The sequence below is a fragment of the Carcharhinus amblyrhynchos genome, chromosome 8 (genome assembly GCF_965287045.1).
Source record: "Carcharhinus amblyrhynchos chromosome 8, sCarAmb.v2.hapA, whole genome shotgun sequence".
NCBI classification, from domain to species: Eukaryota; Metazoa; Chordata; class Chondrichthyes; order Carcharhiniformes; family Carcharhinidae; genus Carcharhinus; species Carcharhinus amblyrhynchos.
In genome coordinates this window covers 36097627-36125477 of record NC_137331.1, presented here as the reverse complement: position 1 = coordinate 36125477, position 27851 = coordinate 36097627, and positions in this window count along the sequence as shown.

Below are 27851 nucleotides of genomic sequence, written 5' to 3'. Positions count from 1 at the left end.
ACCTGTATCTGCATGGGTTCCTTCCCAAAGTCCAACGGATTGCAAGTTAGGTGGATTGGTCATGCTAAATTGCCTCTTAGCGTCCAAAGATGTGCAGGATAGGCAGGTTGGCCATGCTAAATTGCCTCTAAGTGTCCAAAAGTATATAGGTTAGGTGGATTTGCCTGGGTAAATATATGAGGTTATGGGGATGGGATGGGGCAGGTGGGTGGGCACGCAGGCCTGGATAAGATGCTCTTCCAGAGAGTCAGTGCAGACTCAATGGGCTGAATAGCTTCCTTCTGCACTGTAGGGATTCTATGGTTTTTGAGATTGTAGTTGCGATTGAACCCCACGTTATGCAAAACATCACAACTGATGACTTCTAACCCAATATTTCCAACTCTTACCAATAGGATGAGCACTCCTGCAACAATTGAGCCTTCAGGCATGAAATAAGGGAGTGCTTTTTCACGCAAAGGAGAGTAGAGATTTGGAACTCCTAATTCCAAAAAGACTGCTAATTTGAGAGGTCAACTGAAATTTGCAAAGCTGATGTCGCTAGGGACAGGGGAAATGGATCTGTGAGGAGTAAATGGAGATGTGGTTGAATGGTAGAGCACAGCCGTTTTGAGGGGATGAATGGCCTACTTCTGCCTCATCTTGCCGATGATCCCTACCTGACTTAACACCAAATGCCGATACTTTAGCAACAACGTTCCATTGATGTTTGTGAGGGACTGATCACAGAGCATTATTAACAGTGTATTGTACAGCTATTTTTATTATTTGATAGAGAAAACTAAATAAGTCGTGATTGAGTTACACCAGCTGCACTTCAAATATTGCGGCATAAAATAACTGCTAGTGCAGGTCAATATATTCTTGTTACGTTTGTTCTGTATATCAAACCAGAGCAAATTAAAATCTTGGCCCTGCATCTGCTGGAAAAATAACAATTCAGTTCATGGGGATGCTATTCTCAATGTGTAAGTGACCAGCAGCTTCTGGAGACAAAGCAATAACGCCATGAGTTCCAAAATTACCCCAAATGGCTGAACGATTTGTGTTTCGCCGTTCATAGAGTCATAGCTCGGAATTTTACCGTCCCACACCCTCCACCCCACAGGAATCGGAGTGGGTAAGAGGTGAAGCATGGAATGTCCATCGACCTCGGGTGGGATGTTACAGTTTCAGGACAAGCAAGGTGAGCAAAGTATGGCGTAGCAAAGGCCCTTCCACCCATTGAGTCTGCACTGACAATAACTACCACTAAAGTCATGTTAATCCCATTTTCCAGCACTTGTCCCATATCCTTGAATGTTATGATATTTCAAGCGCTCATCCAAATATTTTTAAAGGTTGTAAGGTTTCCGGTCTCCATTATTTTCCTAGGCAGCACATTCCAGATTTCTACCACCCTCCAGAGTGAAAATAAAACTCTCAAATCTCCTCTGAATCTCCTGTCCGCACCCTAAAACTCGTGATTGACCCCTCAACTAAGGGGAACAGCTGCTTCCTACTTACCCTGCCCATTCCCCTCATAATCTTATTCACCTCAATCAAGTTCCCCCTCAGCCTTTTATGCTCTAACGAAATGAATCCCAGCCTATCCAGTCTCTCTTTGCAGCTCAACCGCTCGATCAGAGGCAACCTCCTCTATACCCCCTCAAGTGCTATCACATCCTTCCTACAGTGAGATGATCAGAACTGCCTGCAGTGCTCCAGTTGTGGTCTAACCAACACTCGTACAACTCCAAGATAACCTCCTTGCTCTTATATTCTATGGCACAACTAATAAAAGACAGTGTCCCATTTGCCTTCTTAACTATGCATTCATCTGCTCTGCCAACTTCAGGGACCTGTGATTTATGACCCCAAGATCTATCTGTTTTTCTGAGTTTCCCAATGTCCTGCCATTCATTAAATACTCACTTGTCTTATTTCATCTTGCAAAGTGCATCACCTCACACTTATCAGGGTTAAATACAATCTGCCACTGCTCTGTTCATCAGACCAACCTATCTATATATTCCTGTAACCTATACCCATTTTCTTCACTATTTACCATCCTACCAACCTTGGTGTTGTCATAGCCTTTCAAAACAAGAGCTCATTCGAAACCTTTGAGAATTGCCACACTTGTGTCTTAAATGTGAATTAAACTTGCCTCAGAAAGTTAGGGCTGGTTCGCAGTGACATTTAGACTCTTCGTAACAATATCTATCGTCCTGCGATGCTACTCAACATGCTCAACAGAAAGGGAGCAATTAAAGTTTATTTATTAATGTCACAAGTAGGCTTACATTAATACTGCAATGAAGTTACTGTGAAAATCCCCTAATTGCCACACTTTGGTGCCTGTTCGGGTACGGTGAAGGAGAATTTAGCATGGCCAATCCACCTAACCAGCACATGTTTTGACTATGGGAGGAAACCGGAGCACCCGGAGGAAACCCACGCAGGCACGGGAAGAACATGCACACTTCACACACACAGTGACCCAAGCTGGGAATCGAACCCAGATCCCGGGCATTGTGAGGCAGCAGTACTAACCACTATGTCACCGTGCCACCCATGTTGAAATTGAAACGTGGATTCTCATTCCTACAGGCAGTTAATTGTTTCTGGAGTTTTTAAAAGTTTTATATCTTTTTCATTTCCTGTTTGTCTTTTTTTTCTTCTCTCTCTCATTCTTAATCAAATTTTTGACCTCACTTTCTGTATCTGATTGAATGCTAGTTCACCCTCATTTCTCCATTATTTCTCTGTTTCCCTCACAATCCCTTAATGTTTCTGGTTAAGCTGATACACTGTTTGTCCAATCCTTCACCAAGGTCCCAGGAAACAGCTGGCACTTCCATCAATCTCTGGCACAATGTACACCACAAGCTTTCCAGTTCCAGATTCCAGGCCATCAAAGGACACCAAAGGGCACAAAAGTGGGACTGTCAAGAGCACATTCAAGGAATTGACCAAGCACCATGCCACCCACCATGCCGTCCCAACCTTCTATGCGAATGGACTGCCAGAGCCTGATTACCCTGTCAGGGATCAGATACTCAATAGAGACAGTTTAGGCTCTGAAATGTTTGGCGTACCACTTATAAGTATTGATCACTGGGGCTGAGTAATGTTTTCCCTCTTGATGGGCTGAAGGGCTTTTCTTTTGCACCGTATCTCTCACCTCATGAAAAATTCTGAATAAGAACACATTTTGTTGTTAATATGGTCACATCTACAAATATTATTGCTTTCTTGCAGATGGGGAAACATGGCAGTTGGAAAATGGCGCTGCACAGTAGACTATTTGGTGCCTAAGTGGATGTAGCTTTGCCAGAATGGGAAAAAACTGAACCTTGCCCGAACGAGACAAATTCCAGACATTTGCGGACTCAACTCTGGACATGAGCTGGGAATTCTATCCAGATTACCTTCCGACCGTTCTCTGGGCTCCACCCAGTAGGAGTCAGGAATTGGCAAGTTTACACAAGGCGGAAAACAAAGGCCTCCAACATTTCTGCGCTTACAGCTCTGAAGCCAATAATCAATGCATCCCCTGGTAATGAAGGAGTAGGCCATAGCTTTCTGATGAGAAATCAGCAGATATTTGTAAAATCAGCTTAACAGAGAGAGAGAAAAAAACACCTCAGTGAGCTGGCTATTATTATTGTTTTAGCATGCTTGATAACTGCTCTGAACAATGGCAACAGAACGATGGTGTGTGCCAACAGACTTACTCTGTCAAGTATCATGACTCACTTGTCGTCATGTAGAAAGCATGAGTGAGACTCTCTTGGTGGCAGGACAAAGACCAACGTCATCACAAGGCACAGTGCTCAGAATAGGTTCAATGTGATTAACACACAGGGTGGGATTTTCTGGCCATGCATGCTGGTGCCTAGTGGTTACCACTGCTGCCTCACAGTACCAGGACCCAGGTTTGATTCCCGGTTTGTCTGTGCAGAGTCTGCATGTTCTCCCCATGTCTGTGTGGGTTCATAGAAATTATACAATCTCTACAGTGCAAAAAGAGGCCACTTGGCCCATCGAGTCCCTACTGCTCACAATTCCACCCAGGCCCTACCCCATATCCCTACATACTTACCTGCTAATCCTTCTAACCTACACATTTCAGGACACTGAGGGCAATTTTAGCATGGCCAATCAAGCTAATCCGCGTATCTTTGGACTGTGGGAGGAAACCTGAGGACTCGGAGGAAACCTGCGCAGGGTTTCCTCCAGGTGCTTCGGTTTCCTCCCACAGATCGAAAGACATGCTGTTGAGGTGCCTTGGCCATGCTCAATTCTCCCTCAGTGTACCCGAACAGGTACTGGAGTGTGGTGACTGGGACATTTTCACACTAACTTTATTGCAGTGTTAATGCAAGACTACGTGTGACACTAATAAATAAATTTAAGATTGGAAATTCCAAGCCAAGCTCAACAGACATTTAAATGATTTGCTGAATTTTTTATCTCAACTGCGACGATTTCCATCGTGGGCGATGTGGGAAATTTCCGTCCATAGTTAGGAATAAAGAGCTTTGCACATCATGGATTTAGCATTGTCCCAGTGACATTAAAATAATATGAGTGAAGTATTTTCATTTAAGCATTGATGTGACTAACATTTTGACTTGACAGTGAAAGTAAGGAACGGACTTGTATGACTGTAGTGCCTTTCATGACCTGAGGGTGTTCCAAAGCAGTTTACAGCCAATTAAGTACTTTGGGAGTGTAGTTATGTGGGAACCTGGCAGCTAATTTGCACGCTGCAAGCAGCCAGCAGCAACGTGATAATGGCCTGCTTTTAGTGTTATTGACCAGGACACTGAGGGGTGGCATGGTAGCACAGTGGTTAGCACTCATGCCTCACAGCGCCAGGGACCCATGTTCAATTCCCGGCTTGGGTAACTGTCTGTGCATGGTCTGCAGATTCTCCTCATGTCCGCACGGGTTTCTTCCAGGTGCTCCAGTTTCCTCTCACAATCCGAAAGACGTGCGTTAGATTGATTGGCCATGCTAAATTGACCCTAGTGTCAGGGTTTCATCTAGGTGCTCCGGTTTCTTCCTACAGTGCAAAAGACATGTTGGTTAGATTGATTGGCCTGCTAAGTTGACCTGACTTTTGGGTGGATTATCAAGGTAAATATGTAGAGTTACAGGATAGGGTCTGGGTGGGATTGTGGTCAGAGCAGACTGGATGGGTCAAATGGCCTTCTGCACTATAGGGTTCTATGAGGTGCATTGGCTATGCTGAATTCTCCCTCAGTGTACCCAAACAGCTGCCAGAGTGTGGGGACTAGGGATTTCACAGTCACTTCATTGTAGTGTTAATGTAAGCCTACTTGCGACAATAATAAATAAGCTTTAAAACAATAGAGAAAAACCTGAAATTGTTATCAGAACTGGAGAAAAGATAGAAGTTTGGGACCACGAGAAAAGGGAAGGTGATGCCTTTGCGGTATTATTGCTGGATTATTAACACAACTAATGTTCTGGGAACCGGGTTCGAATCCCGCCATGACAGATAGTGGAATTTGAATTCAATGAAATCAAAAGTCTGGAATTAAGAATCTACTGATGACCATGAAACCATTGTTGAATGTCTGAAAAACCCAGCTGGTTCACTAATGCTTTTTAGGGAAGGAAATCTGCCATCCTTACCTGGTCTGGCCTACGTGTGACTCTGGAACAACAGCAATGTGGTTGACTCTCAACTGCCCTCCAAGGGCAACTAGGGTTGGGCAATAAATGCTGGCCAGCCAATGACATCCGTGTCCCACAAATAAATTTAAAAAAAGAGAGAAATGGGAAGAAGAAATGAAAGATGGAGGGTGGGAGAGATTAAATAGGAAAAGACTTCATGATACAAGCGCATTGGGAATGGTAACAGGACAGGTAAAGACATTAAAGATCTGTCAAAATGACGTGTGAGTGGTGAGAGCCTGAATAGCTTCCCCCAAAATGCAAAGCAAAGGAATTAAGTGATAAACAAGAGGGGAAAAAAATCAAACAAGCCAGTAAATAAATACAAAACTATTAGGGACAGAGCTTATGACTTAAAATTATTGATTTCAATATCCAGTCAATGTACTCAGTTAAAAATGAGGTTCTGCTCCTTGAACTGCAAGGAATTTTATTGAGTTTTATTGGAACACTGCAGCAGGTCGAGGACAGAAAGGTCATAGTGGGAGCAAAGTGGAGAATTAAAATGATAGATGACAGGAAGTTCCACTTATGGACTGAGTGCAGGTGTTCTACAAAACATCCATGGAATTATAATGCAATACAGTACAGAAACAAGCCCTTCGGCCCAACCAGTCCATGCTGACCATGGTGCCCTCTCAGTTAGTCCCAATTTCTCTCACAAAGAGCAAAATGATACACGGTCTATGGACAAGAACCACAGACGCTGGCTACACGGAAAGAGGGCATTCAGCCCATCAGCAGAATGTGTGTGGTTGCCCTGGTGTAGAGGAGAGCAGTGAATATGGAATACTAAATTGAGGGGAACACAAATAAATTGCTGCATTACCCACCACTGGTATAAGCTATCCACTGCTCCAGAAAGAGGCTCTTCATTACCCAATTAAGTGCCATGATTGACCTCTTGGAGGGAGAGCCATCCTCCATCTTTCCTGCCACTGGCAAGATGGCATGGTTGGAAGAAGATGACAGGCATTGTACCTGTAGCCTTCCTATGCCATTTTATGTGCCTACTCATAGAATCATAGAACCCTACAGTGCAGAAAGAGGCCCTTCGGCCCATCGAGTCTGCACCGACCACAATCCCACCCAGGTCCTACCCCCATATCCCTACATATTTTACCCACTAATCCCTCTAACTTACGCACCCCAGGACACTAAGGGGCAATTTTAACGTGGTCAATCAACCTAACCCACACATCTTTGGACTGTGGGAGGAAACCGGAGTACCCAGAGGAAACCCACGCAGACACGAGGAGAACGTGCAAACTCTACTCCTCCCTCTCCCCCACCCCTAATATGAATCTGGTAAAATTCGGTGCCGTGAGTGAAAAAGGTCAGAAAGTCTGGGCAGAAATTGTCTGCCGAGTTCATTCCGCTCCAAATTACATAATACGCAGTGTTGAAAGGGTGGCCATTGGAGCTTCCCTGGCATTCCTGGAAACTTGCCACCAATGTTTCCTTGCCCAGTGCTCCTTGTCCTTGCTGGGCCTTCTGCATCCTGTCAGAAATACTTCCTTGCCTTGAGACACTGTTCTCCTTGGGGGCCCCTTTTGCACCCTATCCCCTGATCCTCCATTTTGGACCAAAGGAAGTACAAAGAAAAGTACATCACAGGAACAGGCCCTTTGGCCCTCCAAACCCACGCCAATCATGATGCCTGCCTAAACCAAAACCGTATGCAATTACGGAGTCTGTATCCTTCCATTCCCATCCTATTCATGTGTTCATCTAAATATCCCTTAAATGCCGCTATTGCACCTGCTCCCACCACTTCCCTGGGCAACGCGCTCCAGACATTCACCACCCTCTGTGTAAAAAACCTGCCTCGCACATCTCTTCTAAACTTTTCCCCATGCACCTTAAACCTATGTCCCCTCATACTTGACTTTTCTATCCTAGGAAAGAGCATCTGACTATCCATTCTGTTCATGCCACTCATAATCTTGTAAACCTCTATCAGGTCACCTCTCAACCTCCATCCTTCCAGTCAGAACAAACTGAGTTTATCCATCCTCTCCTCATAGCTAATGCTCTCCAGACCAATAGTTTCTGGTAGGAATGTGCCCAAGCCACAATGGGCAGTCAGCCCGAGCTATTGACACTCTGCAATGTGAGCCTAGCACTCTCGGTAAATCATTAAGGATACTGTTGGCATGCTTCCAGCAATCATAAAATCAGGGGTCTGGAAAACTGTAAGTCATGCTGTAAAAGACAGAGGGGAGACCAGTGACAACTGCAGTTTAATGTGGAAATATATGAGGAATTACATTCTGGGAGTTGAAACAATTATGGCTTTGCTCAAGCGAGACCAGAAATTCCCACCCAAGGTCAACGGACATTTCCATTGTCTGTCCCTCACCAAACAATGCTGTCTCTCCTGCCCACTTGGAGGCTGGACAATTTCGTCCCATGCCTCCTTTTTCAGCAACACTCAAATTCTTTACGACTAAAATACTAATTGCTCTCACCGATATGTCAGTGACAGGGTACTTGATTCTAAAATAATAACGAGTAATGTTGGAAAATCTCAACAGATCTGACAGCATCTGTGGGGAGAGAGTAGAGCCAACATTTCAAAATTTTGGCTCTATTCTGTCTCCACAGATGCTGTCAGATCTGCTGAGATTTTCCAGCATTTCCTGTTTTTGTTTCAGATTCCAGCATCTGCAGCATTTTCTCTTTATTTTAGTATTTGATTCCGATTTGTCCTGCACAGGTTCGGAGACACTTTGTTAGAAAGAAGGTAGTCGGAGCATGGGATACTTTACCACAGGGAAGAGTTGAGGTTGAGACTATTGGTATTTTTTGAGGGAAACAGCCACGACAGATCAGCCATGATCTTATTGAATGGCGGGGCAGGCTCGAAGGGCTAGATGGCCTACTCCTGCTCCTATTTCTTATGTTCTTATGTTCTTTGCGGTCGGGAGGAGGGTGTGTGTGGCAGTAGGATTATTTGCTCTAGCAAAGAGCCAGTACAGAAACGATGGGCTGAATGGCCTCTTTCATTGTTGCCAAGGTCTGTGGTTCTTGTCTATAGACCATGTCCCATTTGCTCTATTTGCAGGCAATTGGGATTAGCTGGGAGGGCATCATGGTTGGCATGGAACGGTTGGGCCGAAGGGCCTGTTTCTGTATTGTATTGCTCTATGACTCCATGTACGCGATTTTACGGCCTCGCTTGTCCTGAAACCGTAAGATCCGGCCTGAGGTCAACAGGTCTTTCTGTTGTCCACCCCTCGCCCACTCCGATTCCCGTGGCAGGCAGGGTGGTAAAATTCCTTAACCAGTGAGAATGGCAGATTGTTTGGGTCACTTAACATACATTTTCCCCTGTGAGCAAAGGTAAATGAATTTACCATGAGCGCAGGTACCAATTATTGCTGCAAAATGTATGGCTTGATAGGTTCCTGGTTGGTTTCTTCTATTGGATTAACACTTGTCCACAATTGTTGTGAAGGGAAATAGTTTATGGAATTCTCCGGGCACCCCTTGTTATGTATTTTTTATGCTTTAGAATTCGTGACCATAACAAGCCTGGAAGGTTCGAATTTTAATAAATCTCATCCTTATGTTGACATGTAGAAGTTCCAATCTTGTGACGTTACATCACGGGAGTTTTTACATAATCTCCTCTAATGGGCTACCTCAAGTTTAGTTTCAAAGCAGAGTAAGGTGGGGGTGAGGGGGAAGGCTGGTGGTCCGATGACTGAGGGACACCAGATCTCTCCCTTTATTAGGCTTTGTAGAATGAATCATGCAATGAACCGTATATTTCCTTCAGGTGATTTGTGTTCATTGTTAAAAAGAGCAGGATATCTAACTCGAATGCTGACAGTTACTACGGACTTGTACTGAAAATCGATTAGGACAATGTGCACAAATCCTGCCAACTAGTCCGAGAAAATAACAAGCACAACACAGATGAATGCGGGAGAGCTATCCAATCACGCGGTAACCTGACGCTGTGCTGGCTTGGGGAATAATGGCTGCACACAAATTCCTTTTATTTTGGCAACCTGCGACACCCAGGGAGGACCCACACTTTGTACCTTGAAGGTAGAAGGAATCACTGTTGACAAAACTGCCTGGGAAGATTTGGCCGGCTCGATCTGCATTAGCCTGGGTAATCTCATAATGTGCAGCAATGAAAGCAGAACCAGGCCAAAACAGCAGCTGCCGACCTGACAGCTGCTTCTGGCCAGCTTCAGCCTCCTCTCAACCACAGCGCAGACGGCAAGCTAATAAAGCCCTCAAGAAATCAGCATATTTCTGCAAAGCACCTGTCCTGATTGCTATTATCTCCTGCCTTGCAATTTTTTTTTGTATCTGTTATTATTTAATGTGCAGGAAAGACACTCTGCCTTGTGCCCACATCGCCTGCTTTAAGGGGATGGATGGGAGATAGAAATGCACCCAATCTTTGCCCGAGCTGATTTTTCTTGCCTGACTTTTTTTTGTATTGTTATCTGAACACGTCAAAACTGTTCGCCTCCAATCGTTGCACTCCGCACCCATTTTAGTTCCTCTTGGATATCGATCTTTTTCAGGTAAAACTAAGTCAAATTAACTGAGGGGCAAGTTAAAAGGGGACAGCTCCCAACAGAAGGGGAACTGCCCCGAACCAAAGCACCAAGTAGAACGGAAACTTAAAATATCACATTAAAATGGGTTTAAAAGGGTCGATAATGCACCTCAGCCCCTGTGATGCCCAGCGGGCATGGAAGGTGTTGACAGTACCCTTGGACACCGCATGCTGTCTCTCCAGGGACACCCGGCGACAAACGTAGCTGTGGTAGAGGGCCAGACAGTCGGGTCTGATGGCCCCCTCAGTCGCCTGCCGCCTGGACCTGTTTATGGCAAATTTTACCAGGCCTTCCTGTTGCATATCAGGGAATAGAGTGTGCACTTTGGGGGTAATCAGTAATTCAGGTGCCACTTGTGTTCAAATTGCACTAGTTTTGAAAAGGGTCTTTTTCTTCCACACCATCCCCCCCCCACACACCCCCTCCCCCCCCACACACCCTCCCCCCGCCACCCCCCTCCACACCCCCTCCTCCCCACCCCCCGAATACGTTTGCATATCGCTGTTGGTAAATTCACACAATCAGGCAGCCTTTCAGAATGCAATTTTTATTTTTAAATTTTGTTGTAAAAAATTTCCCTGATTATTCCACCATTTCTGATTATCTTGATTTTAAGATGACTGGAAACCGCTTTATAAAAGTACCATGCCAACCCATTCACTATTGGGGTGCAGTAGTCAGTTCCTGAATGAATTAGAGAATAAAATTAAAAAGTATTCAAAATGTGTCTATCGGTGCCTTTGAATCTTAACATGAAACTTCCTTTTTTTTTAGCTTCCACAAAAGTCCACCAAAAGACTCAATTAGTGGGAACTTGCCATGGTGATTCAATCTGGGCCCCTGGCCAGTTCTGGGATGGGGCTGGCTTCCAACGCAACGTTTATTTTAAGCTAAACTCAAAAGGATCACCGATGCACAATTTATGCTGGAAGGGACTTGCGCTTAAAAGTCGGCATCCTTTTTGTTGATCTGGCTGCGATTGGGGCAATTGTGCCTAGGAAAACAGCGGTGAGTAACTCATCTCCTAACTCCCCAAAGCCTATCCACCTCTACAAGGCACAATTCAGGAGTGTGATGGAATACTCCCCATTTGCCCGGATCAGTGCAGCTCTAGCAACACTCGAAGCTTGACACCGTCCAGGACAAAGCAGCTCCCTTGATTGGCACCACATCCATAAACATCCACTCTCTCCATCACTGATGCTCAGTAGCAGCAGTGTGTACTATCTACAAGATGCACTGCAGTAATTCATTAAAGATCCTTAGACAACACCTTCCAAAACCCACGACACGTCTATCTAGAAAGACAAGGGAAGCAGATACATGGGAGGCTTTCAAGTGTAAGTTGATAGGGATTCAGGACCAGCACATTCCTGTAAGGATGAAGGATAAACATGGCAAGTTTTGGGAACCTTGGCTAACGAGAGATATTGTGAGCCTAGTAAAGAGAAGCACTTGTCAAGGCTAGGAGGCTGGGAACACACGAAGCAAATGTGGTATACAAGGAAAGTAGAAAGAAACTTAATCAAGGAGCAAGGAAGGCTAAAAGGGGTCACAAAAAAGCATTGGTCATCAGAATCAAGGCTTTTTATACATGTATAGAGAGCAAGAGGGCGGCCAGGAAGAGGATTAGCCCACTCAAGAACAGGGGATGTAATCTATGCATGGAGCCAGAGGAAATGGGTGAGGTATTAAATGAGTATTTTGTGTCAGTATTCACTGAAGAGAAGGACTGGTGGATGATGAGTCTGGGGAAGTGAGGCCGCAGCTGGAGTACTGTGTGCAGTTTTGGTCGCCGCACTTGTGCAAGGATATTTTGGCCTTGGAGGGAGTGCAGAGGAGGTTCACTAGGCTGATACCGGAGATGAGGGGGTTGGACTATGAAGAGAGGCTGAATAGACTGGGTCTGTACTCGTTGGAGTTTAGAAGGCTGAGGGGGGATCTTATAGAGACGTATAAGATAATGAAGGGGATGGATAGGGTAGAGGTAGAGAGGTTCTTCCCACTCAGAAAGGACAGCAGGACTAGAGGGCACAGCCTCAAGATAAAGGGGGGGGGGGACAGTTTAGAACAGAGTTGAAGAGGAACTTCTTCACTCAAAGGGTGGTGAATCTCTGGAATTCTCTGCCCGTTGAAGTGGTGGAGGTGACCTCGCTAAATATATTTAAGACACGGGTAGATAGGTTTTTGGTAGGCAAGGGAATTAAGGGTTATGGGGAGAAAGCGGGAACGTGGAACTGAGCCACTTCAGATCAGCCATGATCTTATTGAATGGCGGGGCAGGCTCGAAGGGCTAGATGGCCTACTCCTGCTCCTATTTCTTATGTTCTTATGTAAGGGTGTGTAGATAGATTGAGATCAAAAAGGAGGGGGTATTGGTGTTTTTGAGAAGCATTAAGGTAGACAAGTCCCCAGGGCCTGATGGATATACCCCAGAATACTGAGAGAGGCAAGGGAGGAAATTGTTGGGGCCTTGAGAGAAATCTTTGTATCCTCATTGGCTACAGGGGAGGTCCCAGAAGATTGGAGAATAGCCAATGTTGTTCCTTTGTTTAAGAAAGATTGCAAGAATAATCCAGCTAATTACAGGCCAGTGAGCCTTACGTTAGTGGTAGGAAAATAGTTGGAGAGGATTCTTCAAGACAGAACTTACTCCCACTTGGAAATAAGTGGACGTATTAATAAGAGGCAATATGGTTTTGTGGAGGGGAGGTCATTTCTCACTAACTTGATCGAGTTTTTGAGGAAGTGACGAAGATGATTGATGAGGATAGGGCAGTGGATGTTGTCTACATGGACTTCAGTAAGGTCTTTGACAAGATCCCTCATGGCAGATTGGTGCAGGAGTGAAATCGCATGGGATCAGAGGTGAGCTGGCAAGATGAATACAGAACTAGCTCGATCATAGGAGACAGAGGATCGCAGTGGAAGGGTGTGTTTCTGAATGAAGGGTTGTGAAAAGTGGTGTTCCTCAGGGATCAGTGCTGGGACCTTTGTAGTTTCGTAATATACATAAATGATTTGGAGGAAAATGTAACTGGTTTGATTAGTAAGTTTGCAGATGACACAAAAGTTGGTGTATTTGCTGATAGTGATGAGGACCATCAGAGGTGACAGCAGGATATATATCGATTGGACATTTGGGCGGAGAGATGGCAGATGGAGTTTAATCCGGACAAATGTGAAGTAATGCATTTTGGAACTCCCTCCTTAACGGCATTGTGAGTCAACCCACAGCACATGGACTGCAGCGATTCAAGAAGGTAGCTCACCACCATCTTCTCAAGGGCAACTAAGGATGGGCAATAAATGCTGGTCAGCCAGTGACACCCAGGTCTCACAAATGGATAAAAAAACAGATGAATCCTAGGATAATGGATGGAACCCAGGCTAGCCCAGGTGAGTTCCTCAACTCAAGGGAGATGCAAACTGTACTGTGTCAGGGCCCAAGCAGATGCAGGAGAGGATAACTGGTAAGATCATAATGTTTGGGTATTTCCATATCTTTAAAACTGCTAACAGATCTTCTATAGTTAGGGCATGGATGGCATTTTTAGCGATTGGATTCAAAGCACCTGAAAAGATGTGTTGCCTACACAGTGCCAAGCTAAGGAGCCTCTCAAAACAGCTAGAGCAGCATCTGGACAGAGAGGGGCTAAATCCAGATATTGTGATCCATGTCAGTACAATGACTTAGGAAAGGTTAGGGAAGAGGTCTTACTGGGAAAATGACAGGAGTTAGAAGCTAAATTGCAAAACACATCTCAAAGGTAATAATCCTGGGGTTATTAGCAGAACCATGGACAAATTGGTATGGTGACCCTCCAGTCAAGAAAATATAACTGCAGCTAAAGGAGTAGCACAGTGGCACAGAGGTTAGCACTGCCACCTCACAGCGCCAGGAACCGGGTTTGATTCACGGCTTGGATCACTGTCTGTGTGGAGTTTGCGCATTCTCCCCGTGTCTGCGTGGGTTTACTCCGGGTGCTCTGGTTTTCTCCCACAGTCCAAAGATGTGCAGGTTAGGTGGATTGGTCATGCTAAATTGCCCTTTGTGTCAGGGGCACTAGCTAGGCAAAATGCATGGGATTATGGAGATAGGGCCTGGGTGGGATTCTGGTCGGTACAGACTCGATGGGCTGAATGCCTCCTTCTGCACTCCAGGATTCTACGCTTTTATCCTGGAGGGTTGTGGGGTTGGAGGAGATTGCGATAAAGGGAGCAGGGTTTTTGGATGGCGGTATATCCTCTCCCGCCATCAGAGGAGGAAGCGGGGAACACCGAGCATTAACTGGAGATCCAACTTCTGACCCTCACTTAGGAGGAAGTCCCGCCCCAGAGGGCTGTTTGTCAATCTGATAGGTGAGCAGGTCTCTCGTGCCCAGAGCCTGGGTCCTGGGGTTACACGATTAGATAAGTTTTGAGCGCCTCAGGGCAGAGATGGTGTGGAGGGTGGTCTGGGGGCTCAACAGAGGGAAATTGGGGTGATGGTGGAAAGGCCTTGAGGGAGGATGGATGTCCTGTAACTACCAGGCCTTAAGGCCTGATTGCTTCAGCCCATGGCCTAAACCCGATGTATTTTTGGCTTTCCACCATACCTCAGATCTCCTCCCAGCAGCCTGAATATTGAGGCTAAGTGGGAAGCAGTCCTTTAATGGTCAATAACTGGCCCTTAGGAGCTTTAATTTGGGCAATGGTGGGAAATTTCAATACTTGGGTGAAGGAAATCAGGGAGCCATAAGAAGGAACACAGAGTTTTTCAAGGGTTGTACGGCTGGAAGAAGCTACAGGATGAGGAAGTACAAAACCATTGTCATGGCACGGTGGCACAGTGGTTAGCACTGCTGCCTCACAACGCCAAGGACCCAGGTTCGATTCTAGCCTTGGGTGACTGTCTGTGTGGAGTTTGTATGTTCTCCCCGTGTCTGCATAGGTTTCCTCCGGGTGCTCCAGTTTCCTCCCACAGTCCAAAGATGTGCAGGTTAGGTGGATTGGCCATGCTAAATTGCCCTTTAGTATCAGGGGGAACCAACAGGACAACTGCATGGGATTATGGAGAAAGGGCCTGGGTGTGATTGTTGTTGGTGCAGACTCGATGGGCTGAATGAACTCCTTCTGCACTGTCGGGATTCTAGAAGTGGACCAGCCAAGGCCTTGCTCATCCCAACCTGACCAAGAGTCATCCTGACTCAAAACGTTGGCTCTATTCTCTTTTCACAGATGCTGTCAGATCTGCTGAGATTTTTTAGCATTTTTCTGTTTCTGTTTCGGATTCCAGCATCCTCAGTATTATTTTAGTGATTAATTTATTTGAGATTGAAAGGGAGAAAAGAAACTAAAAGAAGGTACAGCCTCTGCTCCAATGGTAGGCAAGCATGCATACACAAACACATGAGGAAAGCGATAGCAGAGGCACTAATCTATATCTGTAAACGGTCCAGGCAAGGAAAGATAGTGCCAGAGGACTGATAGACAGCAAAAGTGGGAGATAGAACAAACGTGGTAATTGTAGGCACCGTTTCGAGTCAATGATAGAGGAGAAACTGGAAAACAAATGGTAGAAGAATATCTAGAGGCGGAAAACATAATAAAAGATTAGTTAAAATGGATTCCAAAAGGTATACTAAATTAGCCTGATACAATTCATTGAAGAGCTAATGGAGAGAGTAGAGAAGCCTAATGTAGCAGAGGTCACGTACTTGGATTTTCCAAAAACCTTTGACAAGGAAGGTTCTTGACAAAAATGAGGTGCAAATTCAATGGACAAATAACTGGAAGGACAGAAAATTGGTTAACAAATCAAAAGCAGAGAATGGGGACAATGAATTATTCAAATTGATGGAAGTCAGAGTGTGGTGTTGCACAAAACTCAAAGCTGATCGTACCAGCGACAAGCTCTGCTGTTCCTGGGGGACTATTGCTGGATAGGATGCTCCAAAAAGTAAAGTTTGTTTATTTATTTGTCACAAGTAAGGCTTACATTAACACTGCAATGAAGTTACTGTGAAATTGCCCTAGTCACCACACTCCGGCACCTGTTCGGTTCAATACACCTAACCAGCACATCTTTCAGACTGTGGGAGGAAACCAAGCCACCCAGAGGGAACCCATGCAGACATGGGGAGAATGTGCAAACTCCACACAGACAATGACCCAAGCCAGGAATCGAACCTGGGTCCCTGGCACTGTGAAGCAGCAGTGCTATCTACTGTGCTACAGCGTGCCACCCCAATATCTGTTTCAATTCAGTGGTGGAAGTTGCAATTGTTTCACCTAGGACCCTTTCCCTTGAACTGAACTTGAATCCCTGGAGTATAACTGATGGTTTAGGCTGGAAATGAGACTTCACCAACTCCACAAGCTCACTGAATAATTCTGAATGCTCCTGAAGGAATAGCAGAGGATGTACTATGTACTATCAAGTGTTCTTGTCACACTGTGCATGGTCGCAGAGTGATTGGATGAGTCCATTCCAAGCATGAGTGGCATGTTCAAAGATGTGAGGGTTAGGTGGATTGGCCATACTAAATTGCTCCTTTGTGTCAGGGAAACTAGCTAGGGTAAATATGTGGGCTTACAAGGCTAGGGCCTGGGTGGGATTGTGGTCGGTGCAGCTTTGATGGGCCGAATGGTCTCCTTCTGCACTGTAGGATTCAATGATCTATGTTGCCACAAACACTTACAATAATATTTTGTCTTGCAAAGGTTAACAGAGTGATTTTTCCTTTAATGACTACTCTGCAAAGCAATATTGGAACACAGGGATTAGGAGCAGAAGTAGACAGCTTCAAACCTTCAATCAGATCATGGGTGATCTGAGTAAGGGTCACATAGTCTGGGGACCCAGCAGGGGTCACTCTGGTCAGCACATGCTTCAGGACTCGGAGTCATCTCAGGAGCTGATGGCAACTACGAGGCTACGAACCTCTGTATAGTTTTAACTTGTAAATAAATGAGTTGTGTTTTCCCTGAACTGGTGAACAAGCATCTTTACATTTTGCGACAAAGATAAAACAAAATCCTCAGACCGTGTATTCGGTTTACAATGAGGTTGAGCGAAGTCAAGAAAGTAAATGAGTACTCCACAAGATTCCCCCCTGGATAGATAGATCCATTTGACTCCTCTGCGGAGGACTGGGAGAGCGCATTGGATAATACTGCCAAGGGAACACAATAGGGGCTGAGGTGAAGCAAAAGTCAATTTTCCTGGGTGTGTGTGTGGAATCCAAATTTATTGTAGTCTTACAGTCCCAAGTGTGCCCGACTCAAAATTATTAAGTGAGTTTGTGGAGTTGGTGAAGTCTCATTTCCAGCCTAAACCACCAGTCCAGGGATTCAAATTCAATTCAAGGGAGAGGGTCCTAAGTGAAACAATTGCGACTTCTGTCTCTGAATTGAAACAGATATCGGAGTACTGCGATTTTGGGGCCACCTTGAATGATAAGTTATGGCACCGATTTGTCTGCAGGATGAATGATGAGGCGATTCAACTGAGATTGCTTGCAGAGGTTGATATTAATTTTAAACAAGAAATAGAGATAGTGCAGACAATGGATATTGCTAAAAAAGGTACACAAGAGTCACAGAAGCTGCAGAATGGTGCCATTCAACAATTAGACAGCAGCGGCACCAAGATTTCATTTTCAGGTCAGTGCTTTTCACTATTGTTTTATTATTCACTGAAACAATGCTGCTCAAGGATTATTTTATTTACCAGTGTCACATGTAGGCTTATACTAACACTGCAATGAAGTTACTGTGAAAATTGCCTCGTAAGCACACTCTGGCACCTGTTTGGGTACACTGAGAGAGAATTTAGCATGGGCAATGGACCTAATCAGGACAACCTTTGGAGTGTGGGAGGAAACCAGAGCACCGGAGGAAACCCACGTGGACACGAGGAGAATGGGCAGTCTCCGCATAGACAGTGATCCAAGCCAGGAATTGAACCCAGATCCCTAGTGCTTTAGGGCGGCAGTGCTAACCATTGTGCCATCATGTGAGCTGGGTTCAGAGCAGGGATTGGAGCTGGGATTGGAGTGGGATCTGAGCAGGGATTTGAGCTGGGATTGGAGCAGGAATCTGGATTGGGTTCACAGTAGGGATTTGAGCTGGAATCGGTGCAGGGATCTGAGCAGGGATCGGAGCAGGGATTTGAGCTGGGATTGGAGCAGGAATCTGAGCGGGGACCGGGGCAGGGATTTGAATGATATCAGAGTAGGGATATGGGCTGGCATCAGAGCAGGGATTCGAGCAGGGGTTTGAGCTGGGATCGGAGCAGGGATTTGAGTGATATTAGAGTAGGGATATGGGCTGGGATCTGAGCAGGGATTGGGGCAGGGATTTGAGCTGGGATTGTAGCAGGAATCTGAGCAGGGATCGGGGCAGGGATTTGAGTGATATCAGAGCAGGGATATAGGCTGGGATCTGAGCAGGGATTGGGGCAGGGATTTGAGCTGGGATTGTAGCAGGAATCTGAGCAGGGATCGGGGCAGGGATTTGAGTGATATCAGAGTAGGGATATGGGCTGGCATCAGAGCAGGGATTCGAGCAGGGGTTTGAGCTGGGATCGGAGCAGGGATTTGAGCTGGGATTGGAGCAGGGATTTGAGCTGGGATTGGAGCAGGGATCTGAGCAGGGATTGGGGCAGGGATTTGAGCTGGGATTGGGGCAGGAAATTGAGCTGGGATCAGAGCGGTTTTGCCTCCAGCTCTGCTGAAGCTGTAGAGGATGCACCATGTAGAAGTGTTAGAGGAAGTAAAGATTTGTCATCTCTCAAGGATATACGCATGGCTGTATGACACATTGTTAGTGTGTGAAGTTTTGGTCGGTCTGATATATATGACTTTTTACACCACTTTCTCAGCTTATGCATCTTCTTTACTGACAGGCAGGTGGCCTTTTCAGTTGTTTGTTCATGAACAGTAAGAGATGAATTAATGGAGAGCTGTGAAAGGAACACTTGATTGTTCACAGGACCGCTTTGTGCTAACATCATTAGGTGGGAGGGCAAAAGTGACTTTTGAATGTGTTTGCCTGATACGTGAACTGGTGGGTCCAAAATAAATCTTCCAATAGTGAGGGTGTCCAGACAGCAGTGGACATTACTGTAGGTGTATTGTCTGCAACTCTTCCTGCCTCCTCATCCTTATCCTTCCTTATTTTCCTCAAGCACATGGACGTCATAGAATCTCTACAGTGCACAAAGAGGCCACTCGACCCATCAAGCCTGCACTGACAACAATCCACCCAGGCCCTATTCCTGTAGCCTTATGTATTTACCCTGCTAATTCCCCCGACACCAAGGGGCAATTTAGCATGGCCAATCCAACTAACCCTCACATTTTTGAACTGTGGGAGGAAACCACTGGAGGAAACCCAGACAGACGTGGGGAGAATGTGCAGACTCCACATAGACAGTGATGCAAGGGTGGAATTGAACCTGTGTCCCCGGTGCCGTGAGGCAGCAGCGCTAATCGCTGTGCCACTGTGCCATCATCCGAGGGAACACTGTGCTCTGCCCTGTGTTACTCTTGCAGTTCCACATCGAGCTGTTGTACAGGATGGACTACAATGCAACCCTTCCACAGGCTCTGCCTGATGAACTGGAGGTTGTATTTAGACCTGTCCAGATATCTGAAACAAGCCTGCTCTGTGACACATCATGTTGCCACGCGGAATGCATTGTATTGTTCCTGTGCTTCAGCTCTGGGCTTGCCGAGAGGTGTCATTAACCACATTTTCGGGGGGTATTCCCTTGCTTCTGAACTGACAGGTGATAACTTATCTCCAGCTTGGAGAATGTCTGGGACAGTAGACAGCTGCGGGACAAAAACATCATGGCAACTGCCTGGGAATCTTGCACACACCTGCAGCAAGATCTTTCTCTCTGTCTGGTTGCGGATCAGCTGTACATTGATGGAGTGGAATCTCGCTTGTGGTTGTTGAACATGTTTGGTTGATCTGGGGAGACCTTGGTTTTCACACGCGTACGGTCGACACCGCCCTGCGCTTGTGGGAAGTCAGCCAAAGCCGCAAAGCCAAGTGGCTGCTCAGTCTGACTGCAATTGTCGCATCGGTAGCTGATGTTACTGACAGCCCAGCCGATGGAGCAATGATTCATCTGTCTTTTGCACTGACATGCCATCAAGTCCGAGACACCTGAACATGCTTTTGGAAAAGGTCTCAAAGGATCCAGAGGTAAAATAATTGATTTGATTTGATTTATTATTGTCACATGTACTGGGATACAGTGAAAAGTACTGTTTCTTGCGTGCTATACAGATAAAACTCACCATTCATCGAATACATGGAGGAGAAGGAGAGGAGAGGATGCAGAATGTAGTGTTGCAATTGTTGCTAGGATGTAGAGGAAGGTCAATTTAATATATGGTAGGTCCTTTCAAAAGTCTGATGGCAGCGGGGAAGAAGCTTTTCTTGGGTTGGCTGGTACGTGATCTCAGACTTTTGTATTTTTTTCCAAATGGAAGAAGGTGGAAGTGAATATGTCTGGGGTACGTGGGATCCTTAATAATGCTGGCTGCTTTTCTGAGGCAGCTTGCAGTGTATACAGAGTCAATGGATGGGAGGCTGGTTAGCGAGATGGACTGGGCTACGTTCACAACCCTTTGTAGTTTCTAGTGGTCTTGGACAGAGCAAGAGCCGTACCAAGCTGTGATACAACTGGTGCACCTGCAAAAATTGGTAAGAATCGTAGTGAACACGTTGAATTTCTTAGCCTCCTGAGAAAGTAGAGGTGTTGGTGGACTTTCTTAACCATAACTGGGCAGCACAGTAGCACTGTGGTTAGTGCTGCTACTTCACAGCTCCAGGGACCTGTGTTCGATTCCTGGCTTGGGTAACTGTCTGTGTGGAGTTTGCACATTCTCCTGTGTCTGTGTGGGTTTCCTCGGGTGCTCTGGTTTCCTTCCACAGTCCAAAGATGTATGGCTTAGGTTGATTGGCCATACTAAAATTGCCCCTTAGTGTCCCGAGATGTGTAGGTTAGCGGGATTAGTGGGTAAATATGTAAGGATATGGGGGTAGGGCCTGGGTGGGATTGTGGTCGGTACAGACTCGATGGGTCAAATGGCCTCTTTCTGCACTGTAGGGTATCTATGGTATCTATGAACTATTGACGATCACTGGGAAAATGCTGCTTTCCATTCCAGTTGGCAACATGTCTTGTTCCAGCAAGCCCACTGCCTCCCCCTCACCCTCGCACACCTCCCCCCACCCCTCCGATGTGGTACCCTGAGCCTGTCGAAGCAGTATTTCTTTGGCCTCTTGAGGGAGCCTACTGTCAGTCTGTAGACCCTTATTTCGGGTCTAAAGCATCGTCCCTTTGCTTTGAGGCCAGGCCGATGGATCCGTGTCTCTCCTACTATTGGAAACATCTTCCCCACATCCACTCTATCCAGGCCTTTCAGTATTCTGTAAGTTTCAATAACAGCCCCCTTCATCCTTCTAAACTCCACCTAGTACAGACTCAGAGTCCTCAGATGCTCCTTATACGTCAAGCTTTCCTTTCCTGGAATCATTCTCGTGAACTTCCTCTGGACTCTTTCCAGGGCCAGCACACCCTTCCTTAAATATGGGGGCCAAAATTGCTTTATATTTAATGTTCCAAATGTGATCTGACTAGAGCCTTGTAAAGCCTCAGATGTATATCCCTGTGTTTGTATACTAGTCCTCTCAAGATGAATGCTAACATTGCATTTGCCTTCCTAACTACCAACTGAACCTGCAAGTTAACCTTAAGAGAATCCTGAACTAGGATTCCCAAGTCTCTTTGTGCTTCTGAATTTTTAAATTCTCTCTCTATTTAGAAAATAGTTTATTCTCCTTGTTCTTCACGATTCTTCCTTCCTCAGTCTATTTTCTTCCTTCCAGCTCTTGTCTCTACTTCATTCCCGTATTGTGTGCTTATCTTTGGTTATCTCTCATGCATATACATGGAATCAAAGGATCCCTACAGTGCACCAATTGCAACCCTAATGCACCGACTCTCCGACAGAGCATCTTAGCTAGGCCCTATCCCCATAACCCCACACATTTACTTCACCAATCCCCCTAACCTACACATCTTGGGATACTAATGGGAAATTTAGCATGGCCAATCCACCTAACTTACACATCATTGATGTGTGGGAAGAAACCGGGGCACCTGGAGGAAACCCATGCAGACACAGGGAGAATGTGCAAACTTGAATGTATAACCTATATTGTTCTGAGAGAGAGAGAGAATGAGAGAGAGGGAGAGTGTAAATGAAGCATAAAGAGGGAGTCAAAATGAGTTAAAGAATGGGGTACATACAAAAAGACAAATCTAGCAAGAAAGACATTCTCAAAAAGCTTTAATCTATGCTCATGATGACACTTGAATTCAGTTAACATCTAAATAATGCCTGGAATGTCAAAACTATTAATTAACAAGAAGTGTTCATGATTTAGCTGGAACTAATTTTTAAAATATTATATAATATATATACGTTTGTGTGTTAGGAGCAATCCAATCCAATGTAAATTGATACCTGAGAAAATGTTCATGTTAACTCGTGTCAACTGTAACATATTTAATTAAAATTAGAGGAAGAATCAGGACCTGATTCATTTAGCTGCAGGTGTTTTTGCAATAACTCGTGAATGTGTTTGTTGGAAATGCATGATCAAAGAGAGATCTGAACACTTTTTGCTACGATTATAATTGCATTTATTTGCATTGATTGATGAAGAAAAGACTGTATGATCTAACATGTAAGTTAGGTGTAAGTTTATCCATCTTTTGCTGCTTTCTTGTGACAAAAGGGGATGATTTTTGATGGAAAATCCTGCCATGTGTATCTGTGATTTCCTTAAATACCTGCCTGGCAGGCGACACTCAACACTGCGATTGTATATTTGCAAAACTAATGCTACATGTTAAAGAAAAAGAAGGGCTGAAATTTTACTGCCCCACCCATCACTGAGTTGTCACTGAACACATCAGAGTGGGTGAGGGACGGACAATGAAAAGGTGTGTTGACCTCGGGTGCAATTTTATGGTTTCAGGATGAGTGAGGCTGTAAAACCCCGTCCAAAGATTTCCATTTGTAAAGCTTCCCTGGATGCCCCAGAGGCAAGTCGGATTTATCATAGATTATTTTAACCCCACCCCCCCGCCCCTGCAGAAATGGTAGGTTTGATTGGGAGAGTTGGGCGGAATGGGTGGAGAGGAGAATGTTTCGAGTTAAAATTCTGAAACAAGAACACAACCCACCTTGTATCTTGCCCAATTCCAATTTTAATTGGAGCAGAATGAAGTGCAGGTGACCAATCCACTGTCAGTAGGTGGGCCGTTCATTTGAATATTTCAATAAGGTCACATGCCTTAATAGAATCATATAATCCCTGCAGCATAGAAGGAGGCCATTCAACCCCTCGAGTTACCCACAGTGCACTTCACCCAGGCCCTACCCCCTTAACCCTACACATTTAATCTGCTAATCCAACCAACCTACACATCTTGAGACACTAAGGGGCAATTTAGCATGGCTAATCTACCTAAAGTTTAAAGTCTATTTTATGAGTGCCACAAGTAGTCTTACATTAACACTGCAATGAATTTACTGTGAAAATCCTCTGATCACCACACTCTGGCGTCAATTCGGGTACACTGAGGGAGAATGTAGCATGGCCAATGCACCTAACCAGCATGTCTTTGGGACTGTGGGAGGAAACAGGATCACCAGAGGAAACCCACGCAGACACAGGGAGAACGTGCAGACTCTGCACAGACAATGATCCGAGGCTGGAATTGGACCTGGGTCCCTGTTGCTGTGAGGCAGCAATGCTAACAGGGTAAATACATGGAGTTATGGGGATAAGGTCTGGGTGTGATTGTGGTCATAGAGACATAGAATCACTACAGTGAAGAAGGTGGCCGTTAGGCCCATCAAATGTATACCAACAACAATCCCACCCCAGCCCTAGGCCCATAACCCCATGTGCCACCATGCTGCCCATTTGCAGCAAATATCAGTTGGTGCAGACTCGATGGGCCGAATGGCCTCCTTCTGCACTGTAGCAATTCTGTTCTATAATTGTGATGGAAGCCTTATAGGGTTAAGGCAACGTGGTAGCCGTCAAAGAAAAATAAGCTCTTTGAGCTTCAATACTTGGGAGGCTGAGAGACGTGCAAAATATACAATGTAGTTACTATCACCACAGCGAATTCCAGGTTGATCCTCATTTCACCCGTGTGAGCCAGGGACAATTTTAAGCATGGTGTAGTTTGAAAGATGGAGGAATGTATTTCCAGTGATCGCTGGGTCGCCTCATTGTTCTAGTGTGTGCATAAACACTACGACTGTGATCATAATGGTCACGGTCCAGCTGTTATGTGAAATTCTCTCTCGCCACAAGGATTGACTCATCTGGTTGGTTCTGACAGCATCTTTACTGTATCGGAGTTGCCAGGTTAATGCCCGCTTTTTCAATAGGCATAATAATGAAAAATATTAACAAAGCACAGGCTAAGTAAATACCCAAGGCGTTCGTCATCGCGCCATTCAGGTTAACACTAAAACAAAGTTTTCATCACATGCTGCTTATTATATCCCGAACAAAGGTGGGGTTTCAGATAAGCATTAGCACAAATCAAAACATATCACTCTCCTCCGCATTATCTCAGTGAAAAGAGAAAACAATGATTACTCTCCAGCGACAAGTCACAAATTGACAAAATCCCACACTGGCAATTAAAGCAATCGCCCCCGCAGACGCAGGAATACGATTTTCCACGCAAAGTATCAAGAAACTTGTTAAATCCACTAACATCGATATTACTTCAAGCAATTAGGAACATGCTGATAATGATATGAGTCTTCAGCTGTAAATAATCATGCTGCCTTAAGGCTATGGTTTAATTCTTGGCTCAGCATATCTATAAACAATAATCAAACTGCAAAGCGAATTGTGTGTGTACGTGTGAATGTTTTTTTTCATTACACATCTACCCTCACCCCCCTTTTGTCCCCTAGTGTTGCAATCACTTCCAAGGCTCCCCAGTTACCCCCGGTAGCAATTCTGACCTTCAAGGATCTCTTGCCTACTGACAAGAAGAGCTAATCCGTGTTTCTCTCTCTCCCCCCCCCAACTCTCACATATCAATGGGAGGGAAATCACGCAGTGTGCCCAGTGCCAGGTCTTCGCAAGTCCTAGAGCTGTTATTGCAGTCAGAGCCTGCCGCTTGTGGCACAATAAATGGGGACATTAGGAGAAAATGTTATAATTGCTGCAGCACGCATCTTGTTAATAAGTAATGTACAGTCAAGCTTTAGACAGTCTAAAATGTTTATACCGTCGGCCATCAGTTGCTATTGACACCGCCTGTAATTAAACATTTGTACAGGTCAGCATGTAAAATAAAAACACCCTTTCACAATTTGGAATATTTTTGAAAGCAGAAATAATTCTTTCAGTATGAGGCCTCCAGGCTGGCCACTACTATAAAATTTACCTTCAATTTGCATTCGTGCAAGCTAGGATGGAATGGGCAAGTATTGGGATAGTGGGGGACAAGTGTACCACACAAAGGTGTTCCTGAATAAGAGTTGAAATAAATGTATCAATAAAACGTGGATAAAGAGCAGATCAGGCATGGACTTAAGGTAATTGGCAAACAAAGCAAGTGCGGCACAGTGGTTAGCACTGCTACCTCACAGCACCAGGGACCCAAGTTCAATTCCTGGCTCAGGTCACTGTCTGTGTGGAGTTTGCACGTTCTCCCTGTGTGGGTTTCCTCTGGGTGCTCCGGTTTCCTCTCACAGTCCAAAGATGTGTGGTTTAGGTGGATTGACCATGCTAAATTACCCGTTAGTATCCAGGAGGACTAGTTAGAGCATTTGCATGGGGTTATGGGGATAGGGCCTAAGTGGGATTATGACCAATAAGACTCGATGGGCTGAATGGCCTCCTTCTGCACTGTAGGGTCGTATGAGAGAAAGCTTTTTCGATTGGTTCAGTTCTGGAATGCTCCGCCTGCAAGTGTGATAGGGGCAGGTTCAATCGAGGCATTCAAGGGAGCATTGGATGGTTATTTGAATAGAAACAATGTGCAGGAATATAGGGAAAAGGCACTAAATCATAAAGCTCGTTTGGAGGGCCGGTGCAGACATGATGGGCCAAATGGCCTTCTCCTGCACTGTAACAATTCTGTGATTCCGTAAGCTTGAATAGTCACTGATTGTTCCAGTGTGAGCATCAATGACTCCCATTCTCCAAACTAACAGAGACTGAGTCTTTGCGGATCATTATTGTAAAGTATACTTGTCAAGAAACCTGCCCGAGAATAATGATGGCAGCAAGAAAAAGACAGATACAATCAGAGGAGACAGAGTTTATCATTAGCAGCTATCTTATCCTACCCATACCCACCTTTGCTGCCTGAACCCCAAAGCTCTCTCTCCGTTCCTCTGATGCTGGCTTTTTTGCTGCCTTCTCCTCCACTACTGGTGGCCGTGCCTATGTAACACACACCCCAAAGGCCCCCTTTCTCGACAGTCATAGATCAGAGAATCCCGACAGTGCAGAAGGAGGCCATTTGGCCCATTGAGCCTGCACTGTCAACACTCCCACCCAAGTCCTATCACCACGCATTTACCCTGCTCAACCCCCTGACACTAAGGAGCAATTTAGCATGGTCAATCAACTTAACCCTCACATCTTTGGACTGTGGGAGGAAACCGGAGCACCTGGAGGAAACCCACACAGACACGGGGAGAACATACAAAGTCCACACAGACAGGGAGCCAGGGCTGGAATTGAACCCGGGTCCCTGGTGCTGGAGGCAGAAGTGCCAACCACTGTACCATTCCTGCAGCTCTATCCTCCTTTTGGGCTCTTCTTAAAACCCAGTGCCAGGACCAATCTACTTGTTGTTGTTGTTACAGTGAATTGATACTTCATGGAGCTATGCGGGGTTAACATAATCTGATGTAACTAGTTTATTTTGAATAAGATAATGTCCCTCTTAAAATAGCAAATTGAAGTGTGTTCATTTATTTGTAAGAAAGGTCATCAAAACTCACGTGAAAAAATGTTGTTGCTGAAAGAAAGAAACCTGGGATCTCGTAAATACACTGACCTCATTGCTCACCGGAGTGAGGTTCATTGAATTCTACAGGGCAGAAAGAGGCCACTCAGCCCATCGAGTCAGCACCTACCACAACTCCACCCAGGCCCTATCCCCGCAACCCCACGTATTTACCCTACTAACCCCCGGACACTAAGGAGCAATTTAGCCTGGCCAATCAATCTAACGCGCACATCTTTGGACTGTGGGAGGAAACTGGAGCTCCCGGAGGAAACCCACGTAGACGCGGGGAGAATGAGAACTTGAGAGAGCTGGGGAAGGGGTTATGGTTAGGAAGCTGGGACGAGCAGGTTTTGTCAAAAGTCGTAAAGCTTTAGAGGTAGGTGTGGAATGGGAGGGCTGGGGGTGGGGACGAATGGTAGTGTTAGATGGTTGGAGCATGGCTGTGTTGACAAGGCCATTGGAAGTGATCTCCAGCAGGGTCAGGGATGATCACAGGA